The 19649-nt window shown below is 38.1% G+C and overlaps 1 long non-coding RNA gene and 1 pseudogene across 1 annotated transcript; both read right to left on the bottom strand.

Moving 5' to 3' along the window:
• Positions 1 to 6084: 6084 nt before the first annotated feature.
• Positions 6085 to 7896, bottom strand: LOC131232424 (germin-like protein 8-2; annotated as a pseudogene).
• Positions 7897 to 8181: 285 nt separating this feature from the next.
• LOC131233030 (uncharacterized) lies at positions 8182 to 9951 on the bottom strand. Its single transcript, XR_009165043.1, has 2 exons — positions 9491 to 9951; positions 8182 to 8501 (listed from the first exon to the last, which is right to left on the bottom strand). It is a non-coding gene; the product is annotated as an uncharacterized LOC131233030 (long non-coding RNA).
• Between the last annotated feature and the right edge of the window lie 9698 nt (positions 9952 to 19649).

The following is a 19649-nucleotide window of genomic DNA, read 5'->3' as shown; positions in this document are numbered from 1 at the left end:
GTAAGCTTTTAAAAGGATAACTTCGTGCCTTGGTAAAAGTCTACCAAAGTGGGATCTTCATATTTCTCACTTGGTCCATATGTTGTGAAATCCAAGTCGTTCACTTGGATGGAAACACCCTACTATGACTACTTACGAGTTTTTCTCACTTGATGGAGACTAAAACCAACGATTAAGGGCTAATTTGTTGATTGGCCACTTCTGTGATGATCTAATGGCTGAAAATTGACATGTATCGTTAATTTATGATCATTAGGCCTGGTATAAAATTTCACATGAAACGGATCATGAGAACCATGTGGTTTGGAATTCAAAGGTATAGGTTAATGTCATTTTCGTAATTATTGCTAATCTAAGAGTTTTGTGAAATCTAATGGTTCTACATGGTTATATGTACCTTTTTAAATAATTCTTACAAAATAACTTACATCTAAATTATTATGGATAAAAATTTATTCGCCGATTCATTTAAAGGAAGGTACATATGTCAAATCACATGATGGATAGTCTTATCTTAAAATTAATGGTCAGATTGCTTGATCTATGAACAAAGATTATTCCCAATGGTCAGATTCATGTTGGAGAATGGATGTAAGGTAAGGATATCTAGATTGGCATCGTACACATATACATATTAAGTTAAACTTTATAGTAACACTCGAGAACTTTCAATACTCGGGTATTGAAAAGTTTGGGGTGTTACACTAGTAAAGGAATTTTGTCAAACACGTAGAATAGCATGAAATTCAACCTACACTGCATCTTCCCTTCACCACCATCCTAATCAGGCACTCCGGTCTCCGGTTCGCCTCGATCAGGTTGCATATAGCACTGCTTCATCGTAAATATGAATTTCATTGAAACATCTTTTCATCAATAGAATAGGAATAAAATCAACAAAATGTCAAAAATTCAAAATACTAGAATCACATATTTTTGGTAGGATTGATTAAACTGAAATTCCTGAAATAGGAGCCGAATGCCGGTTGTAGAGATAAACCCCATCTCCTCTCCCTTCCTCACAATCCACATCCTAAAACCCAACATTCCCAAGCTTGTCCCTGACAATGATCAATGTCTATTCCTCAGATGGAAAGAACCCCACACTGAATATCCATTTGAGCACCAGCCATGCGATGTTATCTGGTTTAAAAGTAACATCCCCAAATCAAAGAATTCAACATCTACCCTCTTCTTCGAGCGAGACAACAATACATTTTCTAACATGTCCATGATTGTATCAATAAGCTAGTAGTCGGGGGACACATGGCCATTGTACACTTGTTGCATATGAAGTAGGCCCAATTTCTAAATCGAAGGCCTAAGATGAGAAGATGAGTTGGTGGGTTTTTTAAGGGAGGTGATGAGATCATCTTCAAGTCAGTTTGAGTGGAAGCATCAGGTGGGATGCCGCGAGACCTGAAGGATTGGTGGATGATGATGGGGGATTTGGTCTTAGGTTTCTTTTTAGGGGGATTTTTGTTGATTTCGATCCTAGGAGGGAAGAGCCCATGAGAATGAAAAAACCTCACGGGCTCTTTTTTGTGAGCGCAGATTAAGTACCCTCACCAAGATGGAGGTAGGGACGGATGGTCCTATCAGGGCTATGTGGGGCCCACTGTGATGTATGTGGCTTATACACACTGTCCAATCATTTTCACAGCTACATTTTGGGCATAATCCCAAAAAGGAGGCAGATTGAAGGCCCAAATGGACCACACCATAAATTGAGGATACAACTTAATCTCCACTGTTTCCTATAGTTTGGTCCACTTGGGCCTTCGATCTGCTTCCTTTTTTGGGATCATGCACTAAAATGAGTTTTTAAAATGGATGGATGGCTTAGATGAAACACACACATTGAGGTGGGCTGTCACGCCCCAAACCCGGAGATCGGACTCACAGGAATCTCGATCACCGAATCTGGTGCTAACAGCCTCTGTAGTACCCTATTCTCAGCTCCCAACGCCCATTCGCCAGATTCCGATCATGGGATCTTACAATGAGGATTTTCTAACGTACCTTTATCTCGTAAGAAGCATAACTACAAGTTTACCCAAATCACAAAGGCAACATCATCATCATATATCTACTAATACAATCATTTAAATACAATGCTGAAAGGGAAATATATTTATCAAAAATTAAAGCTTTAGAGGTCCGTTGCATCTCCAAGCTCAACGCTGTTGCAACCTAACGCCACATGCACGCATCTATCGTGCATAAGCTTATAGAAAGCTTAGTGAGTAGTGAAAGTGTGTGCACAAGGTAAGTGCCAAGTAAGCAATATCAGAGTAATCAGAGTAAGTAGAAATACTGACAAGCCCATAAATCATATAATATTAGAATAATGTGAAAACATGCTGATAGGCCCATAAATACCATCAGCCTTATCCAGGCTATGCGATGCAAAAATATAATAAAAGTAATATTATATACTGACGAAGCAATGTGGATCAGCTATGTAATGCGGAGACAGTAAGCCAAATATTAGATGTCGATGATGCAATGCAATATGCGGTGCGAATGAAATGACCAAGCTGGAGTGAAGTCAGGATGATAGTGCATAGTATCACAGGCTATGGGGTCCATCACAAGGGACTTCTATCCAAACCAGTCCCATACCTAAATTTGGATAGCTAGACTCAATGTAGTAGACTCCTAATCTCAGGTTAGTCACGCGCCCAATCAAAATCCTTGCCATTACGAAGACATACAATAATTAGTTGCGCACCACCAGCCCGAGTGGATGGTGAATGAATAAATGAATGAATATAATGCTGAGTATGCAACTCTTGCTCCACGAATCAGTACTGTACATCTCTGGGATCATCACCGGGGTCTAGTACACTCAACGCCACCTACCGCCCCATCAAGTGCACAACTGGATAAGTGGAAGAGACCTCACTATCCACCTGGCCAGTAGTCTACCAATACCTACCCGGATCGTCAATAGTGGATCCATTCCTCGAGCTGGTCAAACTCAATCTAGCTATGCTTACTCCCTCGAGCGGGTAAGGCCACATCCACTCTCAACAGACCACGACACAGTGGGAGACACGACCTCTTGGTATTCGGCACTAGGGCGCTCATGTATCTACTCGATCTCGACGTTGGGGCGTCCTCTGGTACCAAGAGGGTTCAGGGATTTTCACCCAGGGCCATCTATGGCAACCCGATGCTAATAACAGATTTTCGGTATCCCATCTGGCCATCCACGATATGCCTATGGAGGCTACGACCCTAAAATCGCTAGGGCGTACAGTAATCACAACACACAATGCAAGGTGTATGAGTCATATAATCCTGCACATACCGTGCGCTCATGCAAGATAACCTCTGCCTATCAGGAGTCTCATAACAACCTGTCCAATGTCATATACAATGGTCAACCACATCTCACAACAAACATGCGGATGATGCATATGGGCATATATCATGATGCTATGCTATCACATACTCATAATTGGTATCAATAACCAACATCAACAATTGACCTCGACAACATGGACATTTAACTAACATTTCCCCCGAGGAATGACCCACATAGAGCCTAATAATAGTAGACCCATAGCCTCACACAAGGGCCAAAAATACAATACCATGGGCCTCACTCAAGAGCTTAATATACATCACGATGGGCCTTTCATATGGGCTTAGCATACATCACAATGGGCTCCATAGCCTGACCCTCAAATGCACCACAATGGGCCTCGAATACATCGTAATGGGCTACATTCATGGGCCTAATGCACATCATAATGGGCCTCATTAAATGGATACAAAAACATCACAATGGCCACGCCATATGGGCCGAAATTACATCTCATTGGGCCTTACGCAAGGGCCTTATACAAGTCAGATTGGGCCTTACACATGGGCCTTATACAAATCAGGTGGGCCCCATCACATGGCCATGGTGGAATTTGTTGGAGGGTGTGGGGACCCCACATATTACTAATGGGCCCTATACAGATGGCCAGCATGGAAATAGAATACATATGGCATGAAGGGTCCACGTGAGTGGCCTACCACAGTTTGAATCAAATTGATATTTGCACTTTCCTTCATCCAGGCCTACCCAAACGAACAGGCAGCGCGGATACAACATACATTGTGGTGGGCCGCATAAGTGGACGGCTCAGATGAAACACATACATCTCGGTGCACCCCGCACCAGAAAATAGATGGGCGGCGTGGAGGAAAACATACATCACGGTGCGCCCTCTCCGCACCGTCCAGATGTACGGTGTGGATGCAAAATACATACATGAGGTGGGCCCACATAAAGCCACCATCCAGATGGACGGTGTGCATACAATAAATACACCTAGGTGGGTCCTGCCCGTCCAGAATGGACAGACAACAGGATATAGAATACATATATCAAGGTGGGTCCCATCCCACACGTGCAGCACGTGTGGGGTGGGCCCACACGGCTGGATGGATGGACAACTTTGATATAACACATACATCCAGGTCCCACAGTCCTATGCAATCGGACGGTGTGGATATAGAATAAATACATTGTGGTGGGTCCCACGTGGTGGGCCACCCCTCTCACTCATATTATATATATATATATATATATATATATATATATATATATATATATATATATATATATATATATATATATATATATATATATAGATAAAAGGTTCTATACGGTTGAGTCATGGGAACTCCCCACAAGGTCGAGCTTAATGGGCCCCACCATGATGTATGTCAAACATCAACACCATGCATTTCATGGGTCCCCTTTAAATTATGGGATATCCCAAAAATCAGCAGTATACGGACCTCAGGTGGGCTATACCATCTAAAATCATGTGAAGACATGCCTGAAATATATAAAAGCACTTGGTGGGGCCCAGCTGAAATTTGAATGCGTCTGAAACTTGGTCTGACCCCTCATCCAAGTGGGGCACACATAATGGATGGGCTGGATTTGTGAACCACATCTCGCTGGGCCCAAAAATTTATTATGAATGTTTTAATGGAGGGTAACTCCTCTCAACTTTTGTATGTGCTGTGGCCCACATAGGTCACTGATTGACTTTATCTTTAAGCCCTAGGCCCAATATGGAATGGTGCATATGACTGATGGGGTAGATGTTCGACATACATCATGGTGGGGCCTACACAGCTCGACCTCATGGGGAGTTCCCATGAGCTCAACATTATAGAACCTTTTCCTATATATATATATATATATATATATATATATATATATATATACACACACACAACACACAAATGTGGAAATATGCATATTTCCTCTGTGTACAAGTGTTGCGGCTCCAGCTCAATTTGCAGGATCACATTGCAAGGCCTATGAAAATTTACCTACGATAAGTGTCCAAAATTTACCTACGAAATTATCTTTGGATAAGTGTCCACATGGGCTGTAGAAGGTAGCATAGGAAAACGACTTCAAAGTGGGATGTTCTAATGAACATCCGTCCATGTCTACGTGCATGTCTTGGACATGCTCGTGCATTCTACTGTCACCTGTGCTGCAGGTGTATTGATGGCCTGGATATTTTGCACGATCAGTCCAGATCTCATGATTTAGTGTGAGAATGTGGACCTCTCTTTGATCTTGTCCATTGCATCAGTTTTGATTGTCGAACCGATGCATGAGATGTTCCTCTTTTGATTTTGACCATCAGCACGGACACTCTAGGTATCATCATCATTCTCCCTGGTTCAAAGAAAATTCAGCCTCGATTTTGTATTGCTCGACTTTAAAGGCTTCCATTGTACAGGGTTATTATGTGGGATGTTTTTTCACGACCATTTCGATCCTCTTGTCATCGTGGCGAATACTTCCCACTGGGTACTGCAAATCTGACCGTTGATCTTTCATCATGCATGCAACATTAAATTATGGGTTGATCCAACTGCTAATGCATTATCAATTGCATTTTTCGATCAGTCAATACTATATCTAGAGAGATATTTTCATAATGAGCTAAAATCCATTAGATATCATTAAACAGAAACAAATAACAAAAAAATGACAAAATAATAAAAATAATAATAACGTTACACTCCCATTTTATTGTATGGGGGCATACTCTAGTTTTTCATTCCAAACTGCAATTGGAGATAATCAACCATGTTCTTATCAACTTGGAATGCCTTGGAAAGAATGTCGTCCAAGATGGGTGGATTCGATCCGAACACAGCATTCGCAATGGTGATAGTTCCTATGGACTCTGGCTGCTTAGTCCTACAATGGCAATGGCATTGGTGAGGCCAATGTTAAACTGGAAGTGAACCAAGCCTATTAGGAAGACAAACACATCACCCTTTTGAAGGACCTTTGTTATGAGGCGATTGTCTGGGTTGGAAGTGATGAATCCGACGTAAAGGGTGCCCTCCAAAACTGTTAAAATCTCCGTCGCCCTTGGGTGCGTGTGGGGTGCATGTTGTGTTTTTTAAAATAAAAATAAATTTCAAAAAATAAAAGTTGTTTTTATAAAGTAAATAAATATATTAATTATTTAAACTTTCCATAAATAGTGTGTATAGCCAGTCGATAAAAGGAGGTTTTTGCTTATGCAACCAGGGTTCAAATCTCCTCGAGTACAGTGCGAAGCACCGTCCGCACGCGCGGCATGGATTGTAGGGCTGTTTGGGCACTTTATTAGGTGCACTTAGTACATGCGCATCATCGCAAGGAGCTAAAAAAGCCTTAGTCTTTTTGGCACTCGGTTTAAACTTTTTGGGTCATAGTACCCTGATGTTTTATTACCTTTTTTGTTGATTGAGAGTAATTGTGACATGATTGTACATGTGGCACCTATGCCATGTGTCACTTATGTGGATATAGTTTTTCCTGTTAGATAACTGCTTCTGTCAGAATGGATACAGAAATAACTGTCATATGACAATGAGTCATGTCCTTCTTGGAAGGCAATTATTTGCTATGAATGAGTATGGATTCCTTGAAGAGGCACTTTATTACCTCTTCAGGGAGAAATCCATAACCTTTTAATTGATATAAATCCCGGATACTATAATCCAGAAGTAGAAACTCTTATCCTTAAGATTATATCATCTTCTGTGGAATTACTCTCGATCTGATCTCTTGCTAATTTTTTTTCTTGAATGTCTTAAGGCATATCAGTGTCGAAACTAGAGATTTGTTCAACACTTAAATGTGAAAATTTTCATGTTAAAAATTGGATTGAGAGTTCATTGTATCCTGAAGACAATTTGCAGATTTCCTTCGTTTGCACTTGCTGGAATTTCTAGAAAAGGACAGTAAATTTGTCTTGAGAAATTGACTATTCAAGTCGAGCCTTGAACCCAATAGATCTGATCGTTTCATTATCGTTTTCTTTTATCTCCTCCGTTGTGTCTTACTTTTTCTAACGGTGTATTGATACCGTAGGGTGCATAGTCTATCCAAACCAAAGAGACTCCGAAGGTATTAAGTCCTGCTATCTAAGCTACGTTTACTTGGGTCACATTGGACCCAACCTTACTAATGTTGTCTGGTTTGTCCAGTCCCGTGAAGAAGAAATCATCAGCTTGAACTTGCATTGGCTCCTTCACACAAATCCATTCACCAACACTGCCATAGTATAACACGAGAAATTGTAAGCAGTATATTCTTTCTAGACCTATTAAACCAATATAAATAGAAAATAACAGACAGTGGGGTAGGTGTTGTATCCCATTCATTATGTGCATGGATCCTTCACGAATGGGGTGGATTGCATTTACATGAAATATTATTTACAGCAATGATGCAGCTACTTGCACTATGCCAAAATCGCTGATTTGCGACGGACCACATCCGTCGTAAAACCAAATAAACGACGGCTTTCGTCCGTCGCTATTTACTGGGTTGTTTTTTTTCCGACGGATAAAATCCGTCATTTAATCTGTGACGGATAAGGTCCGTCATATCATAGTAATGGATAAGATCCGTCGTTAAAACTAAAAAATACGTTGGTAAAATTCAAAAAATTAGTCGTCACTAAAAACATTAGAGACGGATAAGGTCCGTCGCTAATATGAGTAACGATGGACCTCAAACCGTCTTTCAGAAATTAGCGACGGATAAGGTCCGTCGCTGATATTAGTAAGCGATGGACCTCAAATCTGTCGTCGTTTCAATGTTCAGAAATTAGCGACGGATTTGGTCCGTCGCTAAAATATCTGTAAATAAAAAATATATTGATAAATTATTATTATTATTTTTTTAATCTTGCACCTGATAGTCATTCAAAAAATAATTCACACTATTGTTTGATAAGAATTCTATTCACAAAATTGGTAACAACTCAATTCAATAAAAGAGGAAATGAGAAAAGTGGCCCACTCCAACAAAAATTGACTTTAACACTCCTAACTAAACACTTTCCCCTCCTAAACTAGGACCTATGCAAAAGAATTTACCCAGAACTTCAACTATTGGCTATGCCTTGTCTTGAATTGGCTACTTGGTATCTGCTCTTGTTCAACCTTCTTTTGAGCCCTTCCTACATATATTACAAATAACCAGATTCAATCTAAGAAAAGACTAGTTTAGTCAACCCTTCATATATTACAAATAACCATCTCAAATCCATAAAAAGTGAATAGTTTAATCAACTGAAACCAATTAATAAAATAAAAGTTTAGAATTCATCATAGCCATTAGAGGTTCAGGTAAAGAGCGTTTCTTAAATTCATAGCATTCACTGGGAGAGCACAATACAGTTTGAAAAGATCTTTAGATGTTGGAATCAATACACAACAGCGCAATGCAATTTGCATTTAATGCACTAGTGTCTAACGACATGACCAAATGAAAGTGTAGGAACTGGGAAATTCCTATTTCCCAACAATCCGAACTCTTTTACGAGCAGGGATAATGCATCAAGTTCAACTAAGTTGTATAGTAGGTTATTGTCCAGCCAATGGACAACTTCTAACCTATCGTGCATGCAACATCCAACTTGTCCAAAAGGTGGGCCTACCATGAGGAGCACCTTGTGCAAAAATCAGCACAATCCATGCATTGGATGAACCCTATATGTATAGATGCCCTGGCTCATAATTCAGGCTGGTATGCTCACCAGGCTGGTCCCACATGCATGTTGACTGTTTGGGACCACATGAAGAAACTTGATTTATACACGAAAACATCATGTGTTTGGTCAAGCACAGATTGTCTATTTGAAAGAAAAAAAAAAGAGGAGAAAATGTACCCATTTAAAGAGATATCCATGGTTTAGATTCCATGTATATGAGAGATTCACGCCAAAGATCCCAGCAACCAATGAATAAATAGAGAGGCAAATAGTTCCAGAGCTAAGGAAGAGCTCTAGGTGCAATGGAATAGAAGAAAAGATAAATACATCCCCAAACATGCATTGCAACTAAAACAAATACTGTCAGTAGTAAAATATAAGAATTTGGAGATCAAACTAAAGAAAAGAATCCAATGCATGTGCAGTTCATTACCAATGTCCTTGTAAAATCTCACCCGAATCAGTTGATTTCAATGACTGTCAAGTTGTGGCAGAGGGAAAAAAAAAACCATGATTGTCAGTTGCATTAACATCTTTAGTTTTGCTATAACCATCACCATTGGAGTCAGCCATGTATGCTGTAAAAGATACAAAACTTGAAAATGCCCACGGAAGTTCTTAATGCAAGTGCAAGGGATGGTATTAGACTAAAAAAAACCCCAGATAACTTTGGAACGAAAAAATAAGGAAAAAAATAGCAAATTCAATCACATAAACCGAACACTTGCAACCATCCATCACACAAATCATATTAAAAGAAAAAAAACATTAAACTATCTATTTATTTCCTACCAAAACATGCTAGGTTGGTATGTGTGCAACAAATTATCTCTTTGGTTTATTATCACCACAATCACATCAGAACTTCATACGTGGCTAGAATTCCCCTAATTACTGGAATTCTCATCCAACAAAACTAACATGACCCTATTTGGGCAAAAGTTAGCCTAAACTGTATTCCGTTAGTAGTAACCATCTTAATTATTTCACTATTTTACTTTTTACCATGCATTTCATAGCCCATTTGTTGGATGTTTAGGGGTGTTGGTCAGTGTGCTTTTGAAGGTATGTTCCTACCATGGGACCCACAATTTAGATGCCCTGGATAGCTGTGAATCAATGCCACGTGGGGAGGATGAGTTACCACAATTTTTTAAATGGTGAAACTAACACAACCCTATTTGGGTGAGAAGTTTGCCAAACTCATGCGTGTACAAGGCAGACCTATGAACTAGAACACCAGCACATGTGCCAGCATGGCATGGCAGAGAGATATAATGTTCAAGCTATTCACAAAGTGGCACCTTCAAAGATGTTTTTGTGGCCCATGATGTTAAAAACATGTGGACGGTTTAGAAAACTCCTGCCAAGTTTATTTCTGTACTTCAATTTATTTCACAAACTGTGGCTACTCAATATGTGGACCAACCTGATTCTTGCACGAGGGCATTCGCATGGAAGGAACCATCTGATGGATAGGTGGTACCTGTAGTAATGTGCCATGCTAGCACTTGTGGTGGAATGTGCATGAACTGCCTTGCACCCATGGGTGGATGTAGCGAAGCTCTGTTTGCAATTAGGGGAATGGTATCCAGTTTGAAGCTGAATGGCATAAAAAGTGCCTCTTCCAATCTGTTTCACTCGGTCTTCCACTCAAAATAAAATGTTTACTATTGAACCTAGTATTATCTACTACATACTAGTAACATACAACCAATATTGAGGCACCATACCATAAGCTACAAAATTTCATGTCCCCCTAAACAAGGCATCCTCCATTGATAACATATATATATATATATATATATATATATATATATATATATATATATATATATATCATAAGTTTTTTATTTTCATTTACATTCACAAATACATTCATCATCCATCCAACTATTAACAACATTTACAAAAAATAAAATATATCCAACCAACTCTTAATAATAATTTGCAACTTAACCTACTAGGAACCGTCATGCACCGTAATGTCTTACGGCAGAGCGGGTTCTAAGGAGTTACAAGTTGACCCTGACAACAACATATAAATGAAGCGAAAAAGATATAAATGATTCAAGATTAATTAAAGGTTTCTAGAACTTACATCCACCTCACTCTTATTGCTAAGTAGTCTTGACGAAAATGCATCCACACTACGAGAAGGGGAAAAAATAAATTTGTGGCTGCACCGATACAGTCTAGTATGAACGGCTGCCTACGTACCCAATGTTGGAAGAATGGGATCAAGCCACTACGTAGTTCTTAATATTTAAATCAGAATATTTTACGCATAAGCAAAGAAAAAATTAAAATAAATCATAATAGAAATATGTGTACCTTCTGTCATGCATAAGAAGATGAAAAGCTGAAACAAATCACCAGATTAGTCAAGCAAAACTACTACATAATTCAAGATAAAGATTTAGTCAAATAATATCCAAAATAACCTCAAACACAATCCACATGTCCTATACCAAGCCTCATCGCCTAAGTCATCATGAGGTTCAATATCATCTTCATTATTAACCTCATCCATACATGCATCTAACTCAATGGGTTGAAAATGACCGAAATCATCATTCACCAAATCGACCATTCTGGGCAACACATCTTCATTACGATTATCAACAGATGTACTCGCACCTATTTCAAGACGTTCTTCCCCATGGAGAAACCACGTCGTGTACGTTTGATCTATGCCATTAAAAACCAAGTGTTCGGAAACGGTTTCTAATGCCATCTTCCCACGTATATTACAAAACTTGGCACAAGGACAGCTGTCCCAATCTTCCCCATTTGAATTTTGTTTCACGTACTTTAGAAATGTTGCAACAGCTTCCATGTATTCAACAGTTAACCTTCCTACCCTCATCCAATTCTTGCATGGTGTCATGGAAGCCATCTGGCACATTAACACCCAAAATTCAAACTCAAATATCAAAACATGCCAATTTTAGAGCTAGAAATTACAAGAAATGTACTTATTCAACAGATTTATATCCAAATTCTCTTATCCAACATTCCGATTTGTTGCATTTGCAAGTATAAATGTCCATAAACATTCATTAAAAACAAATAGATGTGCTTTTCACATTATCAGATGCTTAAATCAAATTAATATGAGAATGATAAAACATAAACATAACAAGGAAATTAAAGAAATGGCCACCAAGACAATAAAATAATTTTTTTTTAAAAAAAACACTGCCTTGTGGTACTCCCCTACAACTCACAAGCCTCAAATTAAACTTGCATTTCTTTCAATTCCAACTTGAAATTTCCATTTGGACTTTTATTTAAGAATAACACACAAATATGGGACTAGCAATTGCAATTCAATTAGATAGTGCATCCAAATGCACCCAAAAAGTACCTACTCTGAAACAAAACATGAATTTCACAAAAACACTCCAGCCTGGAAAATGGGAATAAAATCTGAAAATCCTAATCAATTTGACAAAAACCAACAAAATGCAAAACCCAAAATAAGATTCAAAACATACCAAAAAGGCCAAAAAAGTACATATTTGGCAAAAGAAAATAAATTTCACAGAAACCCATAACCCTACATGTGAAGAAAAAAAAACAATTAAAAAGCTCAGATCCCAAATACAATCTGCCAAAAACCCATCACCCAAACACCATCCAAAAGAAGCCACAAAACCATAATACAATACATTAATTGTGGTCCCTTCTTTTGATAGCTAGGCCCATTTTTCTACCATTTCCCGACAAAAAGTTCCAGACTATAAAGAAAGGATGCAAATATCATTTTCCTCACAAATACCTATAAAAACTTAGAGACCCAAAAACCCCATCTGACAAAAACCATAAAATTCAAGAGGGGAAAAAATAACCACAAAACCAAAAGCACAACATCCCATAGAAAATGCATTTTACAAGCACACATGTGAAAGTGAAATGTCAGAAAATGAAAAAGCTTAGAATTCCACAAATACAAAGATCTCTTACAAAACCAACAAAACCCATCACCCAAACACATGATCCAGAGGTACCCAAACATGAGTTTTTTTAATTTGCACCCACTATTTTGATATACACATACACAAAGTGTATGGCTACATTGCAATGCCAATGAGTCCCCAAAGGGGGTGTATCTTCCAACCAAAGGGTGTAAATATCAATTCCCAAACAAAGAACAGAAAACCCACATCTGACAAAAAGTGAATGACAACATTGTAATGACAAAGAGTCCACACAGAGGGTGTATCTATCAAAACCAAGGGGGTGTAAATATCATTTCCAAAACCAAGTACACATAAACCCACATCTGACAAGACAAAGTGCATGGCAACATTACAATGACAATGAGTTCAAAAAGGTGTGTATCTATCAAAACCAAGGGGCTGAAAATATCAATTCACATAACAATTACACATAAACCCAACACCCAAAAAAAATAAGGGGTTTCCAATCATGGGGGTTCCAAATCCAGGGGGTTTCCAATCATAGGTGTTTCGAATCTAGGGGGTTTCCAATCATGGGGGTTCCGAATCTAGGGGGTTTCCAATCATGGCACTGGGAGAGAGAGATTGAGAGAGAACCAACACTATCAATTGATTGAGAGGGAGATTGAGAGAACCACCACTATCAATCGATTGAGAGAGAGAGAAAGAGAGCATTACCTGATGTTCGTGAAGAGATTGTCAGGAAGAGAGAGGTGGGAGAGATCTCTAGGGCCGACGCTGGGAGAGGGATAGACAGAGAGTGGATGAGAGGGAGAGAGAAAAGAGGTCACCAGTTTTAGGGGACGTGAATTTCCTACTGAAGCCTTTCGCAGGAAGTTCCTGCGCAAGGATGCTGGGTGGGGCCCACCACCATGTTTGTGGGAATTCTACTCCGTTAATCCGTTTATAGATCTCATTTTAGAAAAATATACCAAAAACGAAGTGGATCCAAAAATCAAGTGGGCCACATGAGATGAAACAGTGGGGATTCAGTGAGAACCGTTGAAACATTCTTACGGCCATAAAAAGCTTTGTTTCAGGCTTATTTATTTATTTATTTATTTTGTATTTTCACTTAATCCCAGTGTTAATGACCTTATAAACTGTTTGGATGGCATATAAACATCAAGGTGGAGCCCAGAAGTTTTCAATCGTAGGTATTTGTTTCCCCACTGTTTCCTCTCGTGTGACCCACTTGATTTTTGGATCCAACTCATTTTTGGTCTCTTGTCCTAAAATGATCTCTAAAAATGGCTTAACGGAGTAGATTTTCCAAACACATGGTGTTGGGCCCCACCCAGCATCCTTGGCAGGAACTTCATGCTAAGGGCGTTAGCAGGAAATCCACGTCCAGTGGTGACCAGCCAATGGCTGGTTGTCAGTGCTCTGTGGGCCCCAACATGACGTACGTGTTTCATCCACGCCGTCCATATATTTTTCCAAATAATTTTATGGTATAAGACCAAAAATGAGGTATATCCCAATCTCAAATGGCAAACATTACAGGAAACAGTGTTGAATGCACGTGGAACATTAAAAACCTTTTGGGGGCCATAAAAGTTTTGGATCAAGCTGATCTTTGGTTTTTCCCTTCATCTGGTCCTGTATGACCTAATCAACAGATTGGATGTCAAATAAATAGTACAGTGGGCCTTAAGATGGATTTTAATGGTGGATATCCAATCGTCATTATTTTCATGTGGTGTGGTCCACCTGATATTTATGTCCCGCTAATTTTTGGTATAAAATTGTAAAATAATCTGAAAAAAATGGATGAACGGAATAGATGAAACATGTACATCATAGTGGGGCCCACAGAGCACCGACCACTAGCCACGGGGCTGGTGGCAAGGGGAGTAGCTAATCTGTTTCCAGCCAAATGAAGGGAGATGAATAGTTGGTTGATGTCAGCAAGTTTTGTGGGTCTCATCGTGAGGTATGTATTATATCCAAACCGTCCATCCAGCTGGTGAGCTCATCGTAAGGCTTGAGACAAAAAATAAGTTAGATTTAACCATCAAGTGGACCACACTGAAAAAAGCAATGAGGGATTGAACGCCTACTAATGAAACCCTTTTGGGGGCCATAAAAGTTTTGAATCAACCTGATCTTTGTTTTTTCCCTTCATTAGGGCCTGTATGATCTAATCAACAGATTGTATATCAAATAAACAGTACTGTGGGCCTTAAGAGGATTTTAATGGTGGATATCCAATCAATATTGTTTTCCTATGATGTGGTCCACCTTAGGTTTATATCCCTATCATTTTTTCGATCAAGCCCTAAAATGATCAGTAAAAATGGATGAACAAATGGACGAAATACATACATCATGATGGGCCCACATAGCACCGAATACTAGCCAATGGGCAGGTGGTAGGGGAGTAGCCAATCCGTTCCCATCCATGCTGGTATTTGTGGTGTTGTCCATTTAATCTTTGGATATGATTCATTTTTTGAATAATTCTCTGAAATGATCTTGAAAAATGGATGAACAATGTGGGTTGATCCCAAATTTTCGGTAAATCCAAAACTCAAGTGGACCATGCCACACGAAACAATGTGGAATAATGATTTCCACCATTGATACCTTCCTTAGGCCCACAGTAACGTTTATTTGCCATCCAACCTATTCATAATATCAAATATATATGAATGAAGAGAAAACACAAGCATCAGCTTGATCCAAAACTTCTATGGCCTCCAAGAATTTTTCAATGGTAGAGGTTCAATCACACTATTTCCTGTGGTGTGGTCCACTTGAGCTTTGGATATGCTTCATTTTTGTTCTTTAGATCTCAAATTATCTTTTAACATGGATAAACGGAGTAGATAAAATAAATTAATAACAGTGGACCCGACAGAGATTACTCTGGTAAGGGTAATGACTAACTCACCTAAATGTAGAGGGGTTTCCTTAAAACATTCATAATCATATATTGGGCTTGCCTTAATGTGATTCATATATCCAACCCACTCATTTCGTGTGTCCCACTTGGATGAGGGGTCAGACCAAGTTTTAGCCGCATCCAAAACTCATGTGGGCCTCACCAAGTGCTTTGATATTTTTTAAGATGTCTTGACTTGGTTTTAGATGGTATGGCCCACCTGAGTTTCGTTTACGGATGATTTTTGAGATATCTCATAAACTAAAGGGGACACATTAAATGCACGGTGTCGATGTTCGACACACATCATGATGGGGCCCACAAAACTTATTAACATCAATTTGTAGCTTCTCGCAAGGTCAATAAGTTGGGTCACAATTTTGATAATAATATTTAGCCCATTTTATATGTCTAGTCCATTCACTGTATTTTACTGATCAATACCCTCAATTTGACTAGTTACTCACCCCAATCTGGCTAGCTACATATGAGAAAGGTATTTGGGCATACAAGATTGATCAACAATTTGAGTGAAATTTGATTTAAACATATGAAGTTATTTACTCTTCAATTGGGACTAATTCGATTGTCCAAAAATGGTTAAATGTTCAATTAGTGGATGTGCTTGATAATTTATTAAAAAGTATTTTTTTTTCAGAGATAAATTTCAATTTCCATTTAAAAATCACATTTTTTTTTCAAAATGTATATTTTTTTATTCTTAATTTTTCTTTGAAAACTTTTAACAAAATATCATTTTTATTATAAAATATTTCAAAAAATAAATTAAAATACAAATTCTGAATTTTTATTTTCAAAATATCTTAAATTTTCACAAATTTTATTTTAATTTTTCCCAAAAATTCCAAAATGCCGATTTTTCTTCCTTCAAAAGCATCATGTTGTTTTCAACTATTCAATATTTTTAAATTATATATATTTTTTCAAAATCTTAGTGTTTTTATAAATAACTTTTTCTTTTAATTTTGAATTTTGAACATTTTCAATTATTTTTCAAAATCACAAAATTTTTCAACTTATTTATTTTTCGTTTCAAAATGTTTGTTTTTTGATAAAGTATCGATTTTTTAATATCATTTTATTTTAAAATTTTCATTTCTTTTTCACTTCTCCATTTTTCTAAAAAGCATTTTATTCAAACTTGTCAATTTTTATTGAACTTCTCAATTTTATTTTATTTTTCAAATTTCAAACTCTCATTTTCTTATTTAAAATATTTTCATTTTTCAACATTGTGAAATTTTTCACATTTTTAAAAATATTTTTAATTTTTTTAGGATATTATTTTTTTCTCAAAATCAAATGTTTTTTTTTCAACTTTATCAACTTTATTAAATATTCTTTTTTGTTCCCACAAAATAGATTTTTATTAAATCACGATTTTTTTTTCAAAATCTAATTTTTTTCTTAAACATTGTTAAATTTTTTAAACTTCTCAATATTCTTTTTCATGTGATAATACAAATCATTTAAATATTAGTTTTAAATTAAAAAATAAAAATAAAAATTCCACTCATTTGATATAAAAACAAAATAAATTTTCTTTTTGCATTCAATCAATTTAAAAAATAATCTTAGATACAAATATGTACAATTAAACCACTAAAACTCTATTAAAAAACAATTATTAGACTACAAAAAAAAAAAAAAAAAGAAATTTAATTTCCACCATATTCTAAAAAAATGAAAAAAAAATAATGTGAAGGCAAAAGTCCTTTTACGACGGACCATGATCCGTCGCAAAAGCAACTGAAAAGCGCGCCATTTAGTATTTTGGGCAGGAATTTGCAACTGATCACATTCCGTCACAAAATCAAAATTTGTGACGGATTTAGTCCGTCGCCTACTTACAACGGACAAAAATCCATTGTAAATCAGATTTTAGCGACGGATTTTGGTCCGTCATGAAATTCCGTGATGTTCGGACTACGGATTTTCGAGAAAGACGAGCTTAGCGACAGACTTTCCGTTAGCAACGGATTAAATCCATCGTTAAACCAAGAGATTTTTGCGACAAAAATACGTTGTAAATTGGTGATTTCGGCGTAGTATTTTTTTTTTTTTTCAATGGAGTAAAAATACCTAGGCCGTTGCGCACAGTGACACATAAATCCTATAAAGGGCTGGGATCGGATGCGTTGGTAAAGGAGAAACTGAATGCAATGAATGTGAAGAGAAGAAAGCCTGTAGACATCTTGAAAATCTGTTTAGAATTGTGTATGTATGCTAGGAAACTCTAAATGTTATAATGGGAAATTTTTTTGGTTGTGGGTTATGTAAGAGGATTACTCTAGTATTTATAATGGGGTTACAGACATGTTTGTCATTGAAATGGTCCTATTAATTTTATTATTATTTGAAATCCAAGACTTCTTCCTCTTCAAGTCCTGTGCGAAAGAAGGAATTGGCTCAATTACGTGTAGAAAATATCATCATGTGTTTACTAATTCTGGATTTTGTAAATGCTATGTGAGAAGGAATATACTAAGCATAGTCATAATGCCACCGGTGGTGAGATGGTCAAAATGGGGTCCCGATGTGCCCTCTTGACTAATCATTGTTCATTCAAAAATTAATCAAAGCTAAGTAAAGGCATACTTGGTGTACTCGTTTTAAATTGGGAAACCATGACCTTTTCAATGAGACAAATGTGTGCCTTATGTAAGTTTGAGTCTGAGCCATTCTTCATGTGGGCCCAACTTTGGTGTCATGTGTGACATAATCTACCATTTCGTCTATCAAAGCGTGCCCCACACCATCACAATGTGGACCACCTTGCCTGGCCCGTGCCATAATGTTTATTTTCCATCTAACATATTGATTAGATCACACATATATTGACCAAGGAAAGATACAAATTTTGGCTTGATTAGTGGTTTTTGGGCACACCATGAGTTGGCTCACTTAGTAGACTACATAAATTTCTCACGTGGATCCCACATACTTGCCCTCTCTTAAAAAAAATTACAAAAAAAATTTCCAAATGATAGACGTTTCTCAGCACAAGACGCTGGAATTGTCCAGCATCCAAACTCCATTAATACAAAGGGGAGCAGGGCCTCCACTCGTGGGCTCCACCATGATGCTTATGCCCCATCTTCGTCGTTCATCCGAACTTCCATCTTGTTTTGGCCGTCGGGCCCAAAATTGAAGGCGAGCTGAATCTCAGGTGGGCCACACCGTGATGATCATGATTGTTAAGCCAACTGTATGTGTATGGGAGAGATGGGAGTGGGATCCCACTCGTGGAACCACTGTGATGTATTTCGTAGATCCAAACTACCCATTTGTTTCTCGGCTCATATTAGCACGTAGAGCCCAAAAATCAAGCTAATCCAACCATCAAGGGGACCGCACCACAGGCGACGGTAGGGGAGCTGGGAGCACCCCCTCACATCAGCCGCACCTGGTGTGGGGGCGTCCTAGCCATGGACCCACCTTGATGTATATATTTAATCCAAGCCGTCCACCAGTTTCTCCGATGTATTTTAGGCCATGGGCCGAAAAATTAGGTGGATCTGAGTCTTGAGTGGACCGCACTAAGCAAAATAAAGTCTCACTGTTGAAAACTTTCAAAGCATACGGTGGGATCACTGACCATCCAAACCATCCCAAGTCAGGGCCTATTGGGTTCCATTCGAGATGGCCAAGATGGTGGACGGAGTAGATCATTCACACGGGGCCAACCTTGACGGTGTATCTAAAACAAGTATACATGTATAATAATACAAAAAGTACTCA

The sequence above is a fragment of the Magnolia sinica genome, chromosome 18 (assembly GCF_029962835.1).
Source record: "Magnolia sinica isolate HGM2019 chromosome 18, MsV1, whole genome shotgun sequence".
Classification (NCBI taxonomy): Eukaryota; Viridiplantae; Streptophyta; class Magnoliopsida; order Magnoliales; family Magnoliaceae; genus Magnolia; species Magnolia sinica.
Note: the sequence above shows the minus strand (reverse complement) of the source record. Positions and strands in the feature narration are given on the sequence as shown.